At 42.5% G+C, this 15,948-nt stretch overlaps 1 pseudogene; it reads left to right on the top strand.

The window, feature by feature from the left end:
- The first annotated feature begins 2,232 nt into the window (after window positions 1-2,232).
- Window positions 2,233-15,471, top strand: LOC149319475 (uncharacterized; annotated as a pseudogene).
- Window positions 15,472-15,948: the final 477 nt, after the last annotated feature.

Here is a 15,948-nt window from a genome sequence, read left to right as displayed (position 1 = left end):
AATCTGGTTTGAAATAGAGATTCAGTGCTGGCCACCTTGGGTTTTGGTTTTTATTCTAATGTAATAATATCAGCAGAATGGTTCACTCGAAAGAGACATGTGGATGTAACCCTTTCAGTGCTAACTCTTTGTCTCTTAAAACATCAGAGATAGCCTCAAGCCTTCAGTTCATCATCCACCATCCCTCATAGCCTTACTATGTTTTCTAACCACTTCTTTCATCTCCTTTTTTTTCCTAGACCACAGAACATCCAGGACAAAGAAAAAACAGAGCAGAACAGCTGAGAGACATTTTCTGCTAGGAATTCCCTGCCCAGAAACACTCCTAGTGAGGTTCCAGTCTACTGTAACTATAAGGTATCTCAAACATCAAAAGCATTTACGGACACCAGGTTGGATCAAAAGGATCCCCTTGCTGGAGCTAATCTATTAGTAATCCTAAAAAGAGATTATAATATGACTTCTGCTGCTGTAGATCAGAAGGTTAATCTATACATGGCTTTTAACATTGTGGCTCCAGTATTGTGTACCAGGCTGATTCAAGGGAAAGCAGATCAGGAAGCAAAATTTTATTTTATTTTTATCTTCAGTAGTACAGTTGGCCCTACATATCCATGAATTCTGCGGCCATAGATTAAACCAACCACGGTTTGAAAATATTTGCAAAAAAATCAAAAAAGCAAACCTTGACTTTTGCCATTTTATATAAGGGACACCATGTTACTATGCCATTGTATATAATAAGATTTGATTATCCATAGATTTTGATATCCACAGGGGGTCCTGGAATCAAACCTCAGTGGATGCTAAGGCCCCATTGTACCTGTGATATCTTCTTAGACCTCCCTAATAGTGTCCCTATCAGTGTAGTGAGTGTCACTGAATAAAACAACAGACTGAATAGTAGAGCCTTGTATGGAAAAAGCTTTCCCTGGTAAGCAGTGTGTAGATAATTGTGATGAGGTAGGTGGATTGGGATGCATAAACAACTACAACTAAGACTGTGAGGGAGAGAAGAGCCATCTTGCCGGTCCCTGCTGCTGGTGAGGCACCCTCCCTCCCTCCCAACTGCCACTGCTGGGGACTTGAGGGAGAGAAGAGCCATCTTGCCGGTCCCTGCTGCTGGTGAGGCACCCTCCCTCCCTCCCAACTGCCACTGCTGGGGACTCTGAGGGAGAGAAGAGCCATCTTGCCGGTCCCAGCTGCTGGTGAGGCACCCTCCCTCCCTCCCAACTGCCACTGCTGGGGACTTGAGGGAGAGAAGAGCCATCTTGCCGGTCCCTGCTGCTGGTGAGGCACCCTCCCTCCCTCCCAACTGCCACTGCTGGGGACTCTGAGGGAGAGAAGAGCCATCTTGCCGGTCCCTGCTGCTGGTGAGGCACCCTCCCTCCCTCCCAACTGCCACTGCTGGGGACTCTGAGGGAGAGAAGAGCCATCTTGCCGGTCCCTGCTGCTGGTGAGGCACCCTCCCTCCTTCCCAACTGCCACTGCTGGGGACTGAGGAAGAGAAAAGCCAGTAAGAGGGAGAGCACGCCAACATCTGAGCCCCAAGGGACTAAGAGGCACTGAAACCAACTGCCATTTCTCTCCAGGGTCACTCAGTAAGAGGGAGAGCACGCCAACATCTGAGCCCCAAGGGACAAAGAGGCACTGAAACCAACTGCCACTTCTCTCCAGGGACGCTTCCCTGTCCAGCAACATCTATATTAGATCCCTTGTACCTTGTGGTAACACAGAGAGAGAAGAGCAAGCCTTCCCTGATAACATCTGGGAAGGAGACAACATCTGGGAAGAGACAGAGGCCCACAGGTTCTATCTGGAGACTGTTGAGAGAAGAAGCTTCTGTTCCTGCTGCCTGGACCTCTGCTTCCCTTTCTGGACTAACCTCTTTCAGGACTGGACCTTGACTCAGCAGGCACTGTTTCATCCAGCACAGTTGCCTTACCTACCTGAGGAATAAGGCTGGGACTTCTACAGGAGACTCACCATACCACATCCCTATTTATTTGCTACCTGTCCTTTTTTTTGTTTGTTTTTCTTTTCCTGTTCCTGTCAATTCAATAGGAAGCATGTTTTTTCCTGAGAGAGGAAGGGATATAGAGTCAGGCAGAAGCCATTGGAGTCATTCAAGGCAGAGGTAGTTATGGAGCGAGGAGACAATTAAAACACCAAGGAAGAGGGGAGCTCAAGAGGGTGCTTGTGGTCCCCAAGGTGTCTCCCAGTCTAAATAGTATGTATAGCCTTGATGACAGTCTCCTTGGGTTGAAGCTACTGCTGCTCAATGCCAGGTCAGTGAATAGTAAAACAGCTGCCATTCAAGACCTGATCCTGGAAGAACAAGCTGACCTGGCATGTATAACAGAGACCTGGTTAGATGAGGATGGAGGAATTAATCTATCTCAGCTTTGCCCACCTGGTTTCTCTGTGCAACATCAGGCGAGATCTGGAGGGCGAGGAGGTGGAGTTGCAGTTGTATATCGTGATTCCATCCCCTGACCAGATGCCCCCTCACACAATCTACGGGTTTTGAATGTGTTTATTTAAAATTGGGTAGCCAAGACAAAACAGGGATTCTGTTGGTGTACCGCCCACCCCGCTGCACAACAGTCTCCCTTCCTGAACTGACCGGAGTGGTCTCAGGGTTGGTATTGGAATCTCCACGTCTATTAGTGCTAGGGGACTTCAACATCCATGCTGGGACTTCCCTTTCAGGAGTGGCTCAGGACTTCATGGACTCCATGACAACCATGGGTCTATCCCAAGTAGTATCTGCCCCTATTCATGCTGCTGGGCACACTCTGGACCTTGTTTTTTGTGCTGGGTGGGATGATGATGATCTTGGTGTGGTGGAACTCTCCACAGTTCCATTATCATGGACAGATTATTATCTGGTCAGGTTTAGACTTACTGGGACTCAGAACCTCTGCAGGGGTAGGGGACCAATTAGGATGGTCCGCCCCAGGAGGCTGATGGATCCAGATGGATTCCTGAGGGCTCTTGGTGAGTTTCCTGTCACCTTGGCAGGCGATTCTGTTGAAGCCCTAGTCAGCCTTTGGAATGGGGAAATGGCCAGAGTGGTGGACACAATCGCTCCAGAGCGTCCCCTCTCACAGAGTGGAGCCAAACCAGCCCCCTGGTTCTCTAGGGATTTGATGTTGATGAAACGAATGAGAAGGAGACTAGAGTGACGTTGGCGCAAGACTCGGAGTGAATCTGATCGAATACGGGCTAGATCCTATTTGAAAGCCTACTCTTTGGCAATGCAGGCAGCAAAGAAATTGTTTTTTGCTACCAGCATTGCATCTGCAGAGCTGTTCCGAGTGGTCAAGGGTCTTTTACACACTCACCCTCAAGTAGAAAATGCAGACCACTCAAAGGCTCGCTGTGAAGAATTTGCTCAGCATTTTGCAGATAAAATGACTCAGATTCAGTCCAAATTGGATGCTACAATTAATACAATGTCAGTGGATGTTGCCTTGACTCCTACCGGTCCAGTGTTAATGGATACTTTTCATTTTGTGCAGCCTGATGATGTGGACAGAATCCTTGGAAAGATAAGAGCCACCACATGTGTCTTGGACCCTTGTCCTTCTTGGCTTATTAAACAGACCAGAGGGGGACTGAATGAGTGGGTAAAGGAAATAATCAATGCCTCCCTACAACAAGGCAGAATTCCATCCTGCCTAAAGGAGGCTGTTGTGAAGCCTCTGTTAAAAAAAGTCATCATTGGATCCCACAATAATGAATAACTATCGGCCAGTGTCTAACCTATTATTTCTGGGCAAGGTTCTGGAACATGTGGTGGCTTCCCAACTCCAGGGGTTTCTAGATCCATTTCAATCTGGTTTCAGACCTGGCTATGGAACAGAGACAGCCTTTATCGCCTTGGTGGATGACCTATGCAGGGAACTGGACAAAGGGAGTGTGTCCCTGTTGGTTCTTCTGGACCTCACAGCAGCTTTTGATACCATCGATCGTGGTATCCTTCTAGACCACCTCTCTGGGATGGGGCTTGGAGGTACTGTTCTACAGTGGCTCCGTTCCTTCCTGGAGGGGCGAACTCAGAAGGTGGTACTGGGGGACTCCTGTTCGACCCCCTGTGGGGTCCCTCAAGGTTCTGTGTTGTCCCCTATGCTGTTTAACATATACATGAAACCACTGGGAGAGGTTGTCCGGAATTTTGGGGTGCGATGTTATCAATATGCAGATGACACTCAACTCTATTACTCCTTCCCACCTCAATCCAAGGAGGCAGGCCTGGTTCTAAACCACTGCCTGTCTTCAGTAATGAACTGGATGAGAGCAAACAAGTTGAAACTTAATCCAGACAAGACAGAGGTGCTCCTGGTCAGTCGGAAGGCAGATCAGGGAATAGGGATCCAGCCTGTGTTAGATGGGGTCACACTCCTCGTGAAGACACAGGTTCGCAGTTTGGGGGTAATCTTGGACTCAGCTTTAAATTTGGAGGCCCAGGTCTCTGCTGTGACCAGGAGTGCTTTTGCACATTTAAAACTTGTGTGCCAACTGCGCCCATTCCTTGAGAAGCCAGATCTGGCCACGGTGGTACATGCCTTGGTTACATCCCGTTTGGACTACTGTAATGGGCTCTACATAGGACTGCCTTTGAAAAGTGTTCGGAAAATTCAACTGGTTCAAAGAGCTGCTGCCAGGCTGTTAACAGGCGCCGATTACAGAGCCCATACAACTCCCCTGTTGAAACAGCTTCATTGGCTGACAGTTCATTCCCGGGCACAATTCAAGGTACTGGTTATATCCTACAAAGCCCTACATGGCTCAGGTCCACATTATTTGGCAGACCGTTTCTCCTGGTATGAACCTGCCCAGACTCTGAGATCCTCTGGAGAAGCCCTTCTCTCCATCCCAACACCTTCACAAACATGTTTGGTGGTGACACGAAAGAGGGCCTTCTCAGCGGCTGCCCCTAGACTCTGGAACTCCCTGCCCAGGGAGATAAGAACGGGTCCCTCCTTGATGGCTTTCCGACGGCAGGTGAAGACCTACCTGTTCAAACAGGCATTTAAGGAATCACTATAAGAACAGGCAGGAATGTTGGACTAGTTTAATCATTCTGTTTAATGCATGTCATTTATCTATTTATTTTTAAAATGTTTTAATTGTACTTTTTGTTTGTTTGTTTGTTTTTTAATTGCTGTGAAGCCGCTCTGAGTCCCAGTCCTGGGAAAAGAGCAGGAAATAAATAAATAAATAATAGGAGAAGTGTGGCTTTTTTATATTATTGAGCAGCTTCGTCCATCAGCCTTAGCCACCTTCACAGTGAGGGATGATATGAGTTGTAGCTCAACATTTAGAAGGCAACTGTAACGATTCCCCACCACCTCACAATACTTTCTTTCTTTCTGTCCCAACACCCCTGTGGGTTTTAAAAGGTCAGTAGCATGGATGGATGTTAAATCACAGGCCAAGTGGATAGTTAAACAAGAATAAACATTTATTTTAACACAGAATAGGCAAAGGTAACTTTGACATGAAGTTGTTACTATGTCTTCTTTTGTTACATATATATGTCTGGTTTTAACTTTCTAATAATAACTCAGCCACACGGGCTATACTATCACTCCAGAAATTATGTAACCCAAACCCCTCTTCCTGAGTCTGACTACACTGAGTCTCTCCTCTCTAGACTCTCCAGAACTAATATTGTCCCTCTCTGGACCTAACACTAACTATCTTCCCCCACAGAACTCTAGCTTTATCCCTCAGGATTCCAAACCCTAACTGACTCAACCCAACTGCTAAGCGGAATCTTCAAACTCCTCAGCCAGCACCTGATTGGCTTAGGGTCTCTGGCTTCTGATTGGCTGGTTTGTAAGTCAGTTCATCACAGCAACATGTTTCTCATCTTGCTCAATTAGCTGCAGTTTCCAAATTCCAATACAGTCCAATTATTCTTGGATGGTTTGCCCCTTCCTATAGTTATAAAGCTACACACATATACAGTGCTGAGTTAACTGTACATTCAAAAACACAAAGGGCCATGTGCAATAGATATTGATTGTACGATTGTAAAATTGAAACGCAAAGGCTCTGTACCACAATCGGACTACTAGATTTCTCTTTATTGCTTATAGGGATGTCACACATCAAGCACCGAATTAATAGGAATATACCAATAAAACAAAGGAGATTACTTAAATCACCTGTTTCCCACCCTTTCTTCCCCTCTCCCTTGTCTGTCTGTTTCTCTCTTTTTTCTTTTCTTTTTTTTTTTCTTTTTTTAGGAAAACATCTTATTTCTGCAGTATTAAGTTTATGGTATAATGTCTGTACTCATGATCATTTTGGGCAGTAGTTAATCCATCTCCACTCTCAATGAATGATGACATATTATGGCCAAATAGATTGTATTAATGAAACTGATTTGCTCTAGAGGGAAATTATATAATCTAATTTGGATCTCAGCTTTACAGGATGACTATTTGCCACGGAAGGTTTTTTTCCTCCTCTAGTCACAGATTAATTAGCTTCTTTCTATCTTATAAATGATTTTTTGCCATTCACATATATTCTTTCTCCACACCAACAAATGTTCCTGTTAGCCCTGACAAGAAATCAATACTTTTCATGACAGTTCAGTAAAAGAATGCAGTTGTCTTCAATAGCTGTAAATGAGAGGAAATTTAAGCTACAAACATTTGCCACTCAAGCATGAAAACAGCCTTAGTGCTCCTGCTGGTAAGCAGCATAGTCGCTAATGGATGAACTTATCTAGTTGCAGGTCCATGCCAATATTATTTATCCTGGTAGGAAAGCCATGAATATCATAACACAGAAGTGAAAATCCCAATGCATATGAGTTCAGCATGGAAAGACTAAATTATTTCAATTGCATAACTTTGGAAATTAACAATAGTTTGATCTGGAAAAGGGCAAATAAAAGTAAAGCTGGGAAAATAAACAAATTATCACAATCATTATAAGGATTCTCCTCCTCAGGAAGTTCATTTGTTGATCACCAAAGACCCATAGCCTACAAAGAAAGAGAAATTCTAGTAAGAATTAAACTGTTTTCCTGCATCATAAATTGTGCTGTCTTCAAAATAGTTTCTTCCTTACTAAGTCAATATATCCAATGACCTCAGCAAACTTTTTCTGCTACCTTACTGTATATTCAGCTAGGAAAATCTGCCAGTTTATTAATATTTTTTTAAAAAAAATACTCTAGTTCTTTCTATCCTGAATGTGAAGAAATTTTGGGGAAATTCTTCAAAATCAAACCTAAAAGGAAATTACTCCCCTTTGCCTCCTCCTCACCCCCTCTTTGCCAACTTCAATACGTTGGAGCTGTATTTTCCATGGAGGAAGAACCCTGTTGTCCCTGCCAGCAAGTATGGCTGTTGAAAGATAGAAACTGGACATAAAAATAAAATCGTGACACAAGAATTAACTGCAGACTGAAATGAAATTTAAACAATCAGCACCCTAGCTGATAGAAAATCTGTCAGGTTCTCATTTCTTTAAAAAAAAATTACTTTTGTTTTTTTAAAAAAAAGTCATGATTTTCCCCCAAACTGAGGTTAAGACATATGTAAGTTTCTTATTAATAATGAACTGTGTTACAAAATTTTCTGCCATCTCTAAATGTATGACACCCTTCTGTTATTGTTGCAGTTATGCCCTCCATCCTACTTTGTTTCACTGATTACCATTCTACCACTAATATGCTACACAGTTCACTTCAGGCTGTCTTCTTGACTATCTCTTCTTTGTGGATACCACTTATTGGGAAAAACAATACTTACCTACCTAGTTCCTGTCATCCTTTCTTCCCAATCCCTGTATGATCAGATTAGAGATATTTGGTATTTGGAAAGTATTCCAATTTGCATACTGTAGATTCATTCACTCAGTTGATTGACCATGTGTAAGGTAGGATCAGGTACAATGGACAAGCCTTTTGCAGTCATGTTACTGTCTGTATCCCATGAATATGCAGCAAAATTACACTTCAGTTCATGAGTGATTTCTGGTCTAGATGGTGTCAGACAGTGGTTGAGGATTGGTAAACCTGTGTACTGTGATATCATCCAAGGCAACCTGGCTCCTGGGACCAATCCACTTCCCCACTGTGTCATAAAGGATCAGGTTTGTAATCTGAAGTTTGTGGTCTAAGGCCTACACTGTCTGTCATGGGATTAGTTGCTTCCTTTTGGGCTGCCTTACCATCATAGGGCTTTCAACTAAATGGCTTAACTGAGGCTCAAATGGCTTAACTGAGGCTATCATACTTTGGATATATCATGACACAACATGTCTCATTCAAAAAGACTATAATGATTGGTGAGGTCAGTAGGAAAGTGGAGGACCACATTATAGATAGATTGCTTTAATCAAGGAAGCCATTGTCCTGAGTTTTTAACATCTGAGCAGGATTGTTAATGACTGGGGCTCTTGCAGATCTCTCAAACATATGTTTGCTATAAGTCAAATCTGACTTGATGGCAGTGACGAACTGACTTACAAACCAGCCACTCAGAAGCCAGAGATCCATTAGCCAATCAGGTGCTGGCTGAGGTGTTTGAACATTCCTCTTGGCAGTTGGGTTGAGTCAGTTAGGGTTTGGAATCCTGAGGGATGAAGCTGGAGTTCAGTGGGGAGACAGTTAGGATTAGAGACTGAGGGAACAGTAGTTTGATAATAGACCAAGGAAGGGTCTGTTAGGTCCAGAGAGGGACAGTATTAGTTCTGGAGAGTCTAGAGAGGAGAGACTCAGTGTAGCCAGACTCAGAAAGAGGGGTTTGGGTTACACAATTTCTTGAGTGATAGTATAGCCTGTGCGGATGAGTTATTATTGGAAAGTTAGAACCAGACTTGTATGTATGCAACTAAAGATGGCACTGCACCTTTTTGGCCATGTGGGGACTAGGACAAAGGGCAGTAAAATTTAAACTCCATTAGCTGTAGTTAAATAACTCCTCTTGATATCCAGGGTGTCTCCGCCCTTTGTGAAGCCCCAGGCCCCTTTCTTAGACATAGAATACTGAATTTCTCAGGAAGTCTCTGCACTGTTAATAAAAAGGTTCAAGATGGCCAAACATTCAAAGCTCACAAATGTATGGCACCCTAAAAAGCAAGTTATTCTCTGCCATAGTTGCTTCATGATTGAATATTTCACAAGCTACCACCTTAGGTCTCAGCACATTTCTATGTTTTATAAACAGTTCAACAAACAACAAGTCAGATACCATCATCTCAATTCGGTAGTTTCCCGGAGCAGGGAATCATTACCAGGAAAAAAGAAGAAGAAGAATTATAGAGTACATTCGGGAAGCAAACTGAAATTGCTGTCCCTTATCAGCATAGCATCTCAAATTTTTCCAGCCACATGGCAATTACTAATAAGATTGCATTTCAGACAACTAAATGGTGAATTTTGAATTTCTCTTATGATTTGGGACCTCAGCTACAGTTGAAGTGAATAATAATTTATCACTGATTTAAATCTCCCTGAAATATGGATGAAATTCTACTGTCATTAAAGTTGATAGTATAGAAACACAACTTCTTCTTTTGAAAAGAAAATTTCATCTATGAATAAGCAGAGCAATACATTTCAGGAACACTGTTACAGCTAAAATGTGGTGCATATTCTTTGCATTTAGCAGCTTTTTGTGCAAACAGAGATTATTTTTCCATGCACATGTTAACAGACTTAGGTAAAGATAGCCTATGCTGGTTCAGTCAGATGCATAATCATTTTGTGCCCATAAATGAACTGTGATGCACCTGAAGAGTGAGAATTGGTGTCCAGGCAAGAGGTGGAACTGAATAAGTCACTTAAACTTTTTCTATGTCATCCTGAAGAATGCTGGAAGCTTTGTTTCTGTTTTTAAAGATGTTCATGCCTTTTCATATATAGCCATAGTCCTTCCTGAATCTTCATTTGTGAAGAAAAGCCAGAGAGAGATGCTACCAAAACAAAAATGGAACCATCTATACATGGAGAAAGAGATTATTATGAGGCTATGCAGACTACCCCAAGGGGCAGTCTGCAGCCACCTCCAGGTGCACTGGATCAGGGCCACAGCAACCACACACCATGACCCTGATCTGACCTTTCCAGGGCATGATATCTGCTGTGCAGCAACTTTAAGGTACTCCTTTGGTGCTGTATCATGTAAACACAGCTCCAGAGGAGTGCCATGATGCCACGCTCTGTATGGAGCAGCACATGGCATCATGCTGCTATGGAGACGGAGTTGGGGCATGCATCATATGGACGCCATGGTCCGACTCTGCGCCCAGGCCGGCCTTAATAGCCGGTCTGCACACCGAGAGGCCACCCAGGGGCCACCTAACCAACACAAAAGGAGTAGAGCTTTTCCACTCCAATTTGGCGCCACAGGAGGAGGTGGCTTCAACGTCGCAGCATGTGTTCACCATGGCCCTAGGGTGATCAAGCTCAGAGCAGCTTCTAGCTGCTTCTTCCTGCCTGTCTGTTTCACCCTTAAGTCCTAATAAACTGAATGAGACTTCAGAGGATTTGTCTCTAAGGACTTAATCACATGAGTTTAATAAAGAATTGTGGGATAATGGTGTCTTTGGCCATTGCTTACCACACAACACCATGTCTGTCTTGCAGCTGCTTTACATTCCATTCATTCCTCTAGTGTTCCTTTTCACAAGCACTGCTTTCCCCCAATGGAAGTCTGTGTAATAAGTGCCTCCCACTTCAGTTCTGCTCCTCTGGCAGTCATGTGGTCTGAATGAGCATGATTCTGCTCCTCTTTCCCTCTCCTCTTAACTTTTCTCAACCATGCTGTTTTATTTTTTATTTCTATGTCTTTTTTTAAATAGTACTATAATAATTTTGCAATTGTGCTTTAAAATACATTTAAAAAATTGAAAGACTTGTATGTGCAGGGTTGGGCATACAGGAGTCAGAAAGCAGCATTATGGCAGTGGTGTAGAAAACAGATCACACATTATGGCAGTGCTGTAGAAAACAGATCACACTTTTTGGGGTGGAAAAATACCAGATCGGGGCTGTGATGTATGGTTGTCATGGCCCTGATCTAGTGATCAAATGAGTGGTGTCAAGCCGCCTCTTTAAGGCCATCTGTACCAGCCCTAAGTCCCATTTGTCTTAATGAACATATGGAGAACCAAATTCAGCTGGTGTGCAATACTATAGAATACTCCTACCTCATTAAATAGAACTGCATGCATTTAGGAGAAGATGAGAGCAGAACTGGCTGTCATGAGTCATTCTCAAAATTCCAGACCTTCCCATTGGTCTAAAAGCTTGGGTTCCCTGCTGTTGAGACTGAGTTATTACTGGACTCATTGTTATTTACTCAGAAGGAAAAGATACTGCTAACATGTCTTGAGTTTTTTTATGGACTGATGTTCCTAACTGTGAGAGGGGAATGGTAGAAGAAACTCTTAAGAAATGCATGAGAACTTTGTGCATGGCCCATTATATTAACAGCAGTTGGAAACAGCAGATTTAAGATTTAGTAGCCAAACACATCATAATGTATCCAGGAAAAATAATGTATTATTATTCTAACACTAACATTTTCATTTGCTTATCTATAAACATACTGATGGACATAATATGTGGATCACACATTAACAGTGGCAGCTAATGGCTTCCATGTCTGTGGAACTGTGAGTCAACTCCAGGTTTTAGTCTGAATAAAAGACTGAAGAAAGTGCAAAGGCAGGTTTACAGCTGAACATTAAGAAAACAAAAATAACAATCCACATAACTTTCAAGTAAATGATGATGACATTGAAATAGTTCAAGATTGTCCATATCTTGACTCAGTCATTAATCAGAATGGAGACTGCAGTCAAGAAATCAGAAGAAAACTGAGACTTAAAATGGCAGCTATAATGGAACTAGACAAGTTCCTGAAATATACAATATATCATTGAATACTAAAGATAGGATGGTCCATGCCAGGGTATTTCCCATTTCTAAGTCTGGTTGTGAAAGCTGGGCAGTGCAGAAAGCTGATAGAAAAAAACTCATTAGAGATGTGGTGCTGTAGAAGAGTTCCATGAATACCAAAGGGTGCTAAAAAGACAAATAAATGGGTCCTAGAACAAATCAAGCCTAAACTCTCCCTAGAAGCCAAGAGGACTAAATTGAGATTGCCATACTTTGGCCATATCAAAAGAAGACAGGACTCACTAGAAAAGACTATAATGCTTGATAAGGTAGACGTCACTGGGAAAGAGGAAAACCACATTCCAGAGGTACAGACTCAATCAAGGAGACCACAGCCCTGAGTCTGCAAGACCTGAGAAGGATTATTGAGGATACGGTAACTAGGAGGTCTCTCATTCATAGAGTCACCATGAGTCAAAGTCAACTTAAAGGCAGCTAGCAGCAAAAGACTGGAGACATTTAAAGAAGCTTACCAAGATACTTTGACATTTTGTCCCCAAAATAGGTTCAGCTAGATTCTCCACTCTGCTTACTTGTGAATCACCAGCTGTCCCTACATATTTGAATACCAATGTACTAAAATTGTGTATTTCCTTCTATAAGTGTGTCCCATCTCAAGGAAAAGCACAGAATTAGATAATGACAATTCAAAATAATTGAATCCACTGTTTTGACATTCTTCAAACCAAAATAGTAAAAGCATGCCTTGATAATAAATATAAATGGAGATGGGAAAAGACTAGAACAACAAGTGATATAATGGAAGATCTCTGAAGTTATTTTGACAGTTTCCCTAAACAATACAGTTTTTTATGCTTATAAATGGGAAGGAATTTATTTCTGAGATGTAGGAAAACAAGAAAATTGTTTAAAGAGCAGCTATTTAAGCAGCAATCCAGAAATCAAAAACATAAATCCAATTATTAGTCCTATCTAGAGAAGACCTAAGTCAATACTTAAATAAGTTCCATTGACTCATTAGATTTATTCTACTTGAGCCAAACAATTGGATTTAGGCCACAGGTACATACTGGAAATTATTGCCTAGGGATGAATGTACCAGTCCATTCATTAAGATTATACCATCAAATCAAGTCTATGTAAAGCTATTCAGACATTAAAAGTGAGGAGGGAAATAATGATACATGTTCCTTTTGTAAGATAGGTGGGTAACTATGCTTTGCTTAGATAATTATTGCCTTCTTGATGCTCTGGAGCTGCATAAATTCTATAAAGTACAAAACAGGTCTATGTGGCCTTCCAGACCTTAACTGTCTCTTCTCTTATGTCTCACTGCTGGCCATGCTGCCTGGAGTGGATGGAGGTGCAGTCCAAGATGTAGAAGTATATTGGTATATTGTATAAATATAATGAAAGTAATTCCAGACTTTGTGTTCCCCAAGCTACCTTACTCCTTACTTATCTTTCACACACATACACAAAGTTACCATGTTCATTATTTCCAAGCTCTTGTAAAAATCATAAATCATTTTGCAACATCTTTTCTGAGTATGAAAGCCACCCTGTTTCTTCTTGTCTTTTCATTCCCTGAGTAGAAGTTGGTTGTCTGATTGAAAGTGGCCCATTCCTCTCCATTTTAACTCACTCACCCCCAGTACTGCTATGTTCATGCGTTACATTTCCATTTTCACTATGTCTAGCTTCCTTTGGCTCATGTTTCTCACATTCCATGTCCCTATTTTATGTGTGGTGCTGCTTCTGATGGGGTTTGTCTTTCTGAGAGTGTTTACTGCTTGCTTCATCATTTTTGACTGTCCTGCTATTGCAACTGTGTTTTCCTTTAGTTCCTTTCTATCTCTCTGTTAATGCTCTTGTCTTCCTGTGTGACACCTTCAGTGTCTCCTCACAGGGTTTTCTAGGTGGGGGTTTACACAAGGAGGACCACCTACCCCTTCCTGTGTGCAGTGCTAACAAGTGTTAGCTATGATGCCACTGCTGTTCTTCACTTTAGTGACACCCACCACTACTGCTGCTACCCAGTAGTTGTTTTCCTATATAATTTTCCCTCCCCCCATTATTGTTGAATTGATTGTTTCCCTACCCTTCTCCTCCCTCCTCCATTTTTCCTTCCCATCCTTATGTCCTTCTTTATTTTAGTCTCCCATCTGTCTTTAGGCCCTTGTTTGATTTTCCTTGTCTTTCCTCTCTGTTTTCTCCTCTGGAAGGTGGTGGGGGAGGCTGAGATGGTCTGTCCCAGGGTTGACATGGACCCATGTGGATGGCTTTTCCCTTCCTCTTCCTCCCAGCTGCTTCTCCTCTCCTCTCCTCTCCTCTCTCTGGAAGGTGGGAGTAGTGGGGGGGTTGAGATGGTCTCACATGGCTGGGATGGGATTAGATGGAGTTTGTTGCTCCCTGAGGCTCCTTCAGGATGGCGGAGGGGATAACTTCAGTTCTATTGCTAGTAACAGCTAGACTCTGGCAGGTTTGACCGTTATACTTACTTATTTTAGTTTCCCTTTAAAGGGGTTAACACCCTGGGAATCTCAAATTGCACCCCACAGTGTTAAGCCACTGGTCTATAAATTCCCAGCCCTGCCCTACAGGAGTTGTCACAGATTATCTGACCTACCTGGCTCCCTGTTGTCCTCCTGAACTCTGTGCTTGATCTGGGCTGTGTTTGTTGATTCTGGATACTATTTACCTGACTTGGAAGTTGCTGAATGTTCTTGCCAGACTTGAAGCTTGCGAATTAACTTTGTTTGGGATTTCAGGCTTTTGTTTGCTAAGCAAAGTAAGTGCTGAACTGTAAACCTATCTGTTATTTTGCTTGCTCATTGCCTGGTACAGTGTCTCCGCTACTAGCTGTGTAGAAAGAAGCTCTTGGCTAGTTGCCCAGACTGTGTTTGGACAGTATCCTTTTGGTGAAGGTAAGGTCTCTTTAGGTCCTGCAACTAGAGGGGTGGGGAGAGAGACTTTCCTTGAGGCTGGCCTAAGGTTTAAACCCTCACTACAAGTCCTGTGACTTGAGGGGGGAACCTCAGATTGGCCTTCCAGTTGGAGGCCAGCTGTGGAGCAACCCAGCATTTGGGTTCTTCTTTGGGCTCAGACATGACGAGCAGGTCTGAGGGAAGGCCGCCTGCCTCATGCTAGGTTGCTCCCTCCCCAATATATAAGGTGCAATAAATAAGATAGAAATAAATAAAATAGTCCATTTTACGACCCATGTTTCTATGTCTGGTCTCATTATTTCCCAGATTGGTCAGCAAAAAATGATGACAGAAATGTTTGAATAGTCCACTGTAGATATCATGCCACAAACAGAACTTTCAGAACATAGAAAGCTCTTTCCTTATACTAAGTCACAGCATTGGTTCCCTCTGGCTTTTTATTATTATTAAACTCTGCGCTGAATAGCAGAGACTCTCTGGAGTTTCATAAATTATTTTTTCACAGCCTTATGCAGAAACTGTGGAGAAGGTGTGGTTTTCTGCACACAAAACATGTTAATTTTTGTTTGTTTGTTTTTCTAGTGGAGTCTGTTCATGAGTGCAGCTGCTCATCATTGTGTGTAAGCTGTCTTGAATCACTGGGGGGAAGGTGGTGTTTGAATGAAGTGATGAATTGAATGAATGAATGAATGAATGAACGAACGAACTGAAGTATACCCATGGAGGCTTCCATGTGAAGAATGCAGTGAATCCATGCTTGGATTTATGCCACATTTTATTTGAAACATAATAATAACTTTATTACGGCCATTTGGCCAGCACATTTATTTGAAACCATCCAATATGCTGAACCTATTTGTAGGATGGGATTCAGTACCATAGACCACTCCTTTAAAATCTGAAATATTATCCCAAGGGGATTTACCACACCCATGACATGGAAATCACCAGCCTTCAGTGATTGTGTGAGTTAAGTACCAGACAGATTACAGAGTACCATAGGAGTTTTTCCTGGAAATTCTAGTACTTTAGGCCCCTGTGAATATAAAGAAAGAAAACATCTGAAAAGAGAACGGTCCCTACAGAGATGTATAAAGAAGT

The sequence above is a fragment of the Sceloporus occidentalis genome, unplaced genomic scaffold (assembly GCF_023333645.1).
Source record: "Sceloporus occidentalis isolate IW3139 unplaced genomic scaffold, rSceOcc1.0.p SCAF_2, whole genome shotgun sequence".
NCBI lineage: Eukaryota > Metazoa > Chordata > Lepidosauria > Squamata > Phrynosomatidae > Sceloporus > Sceloporus occidentalis.
The sequence above is the reverse complement of the archived record's forward strand: the minus strand, read 5'-3'. Positions and strand labels throughout refer to the sequence as shown.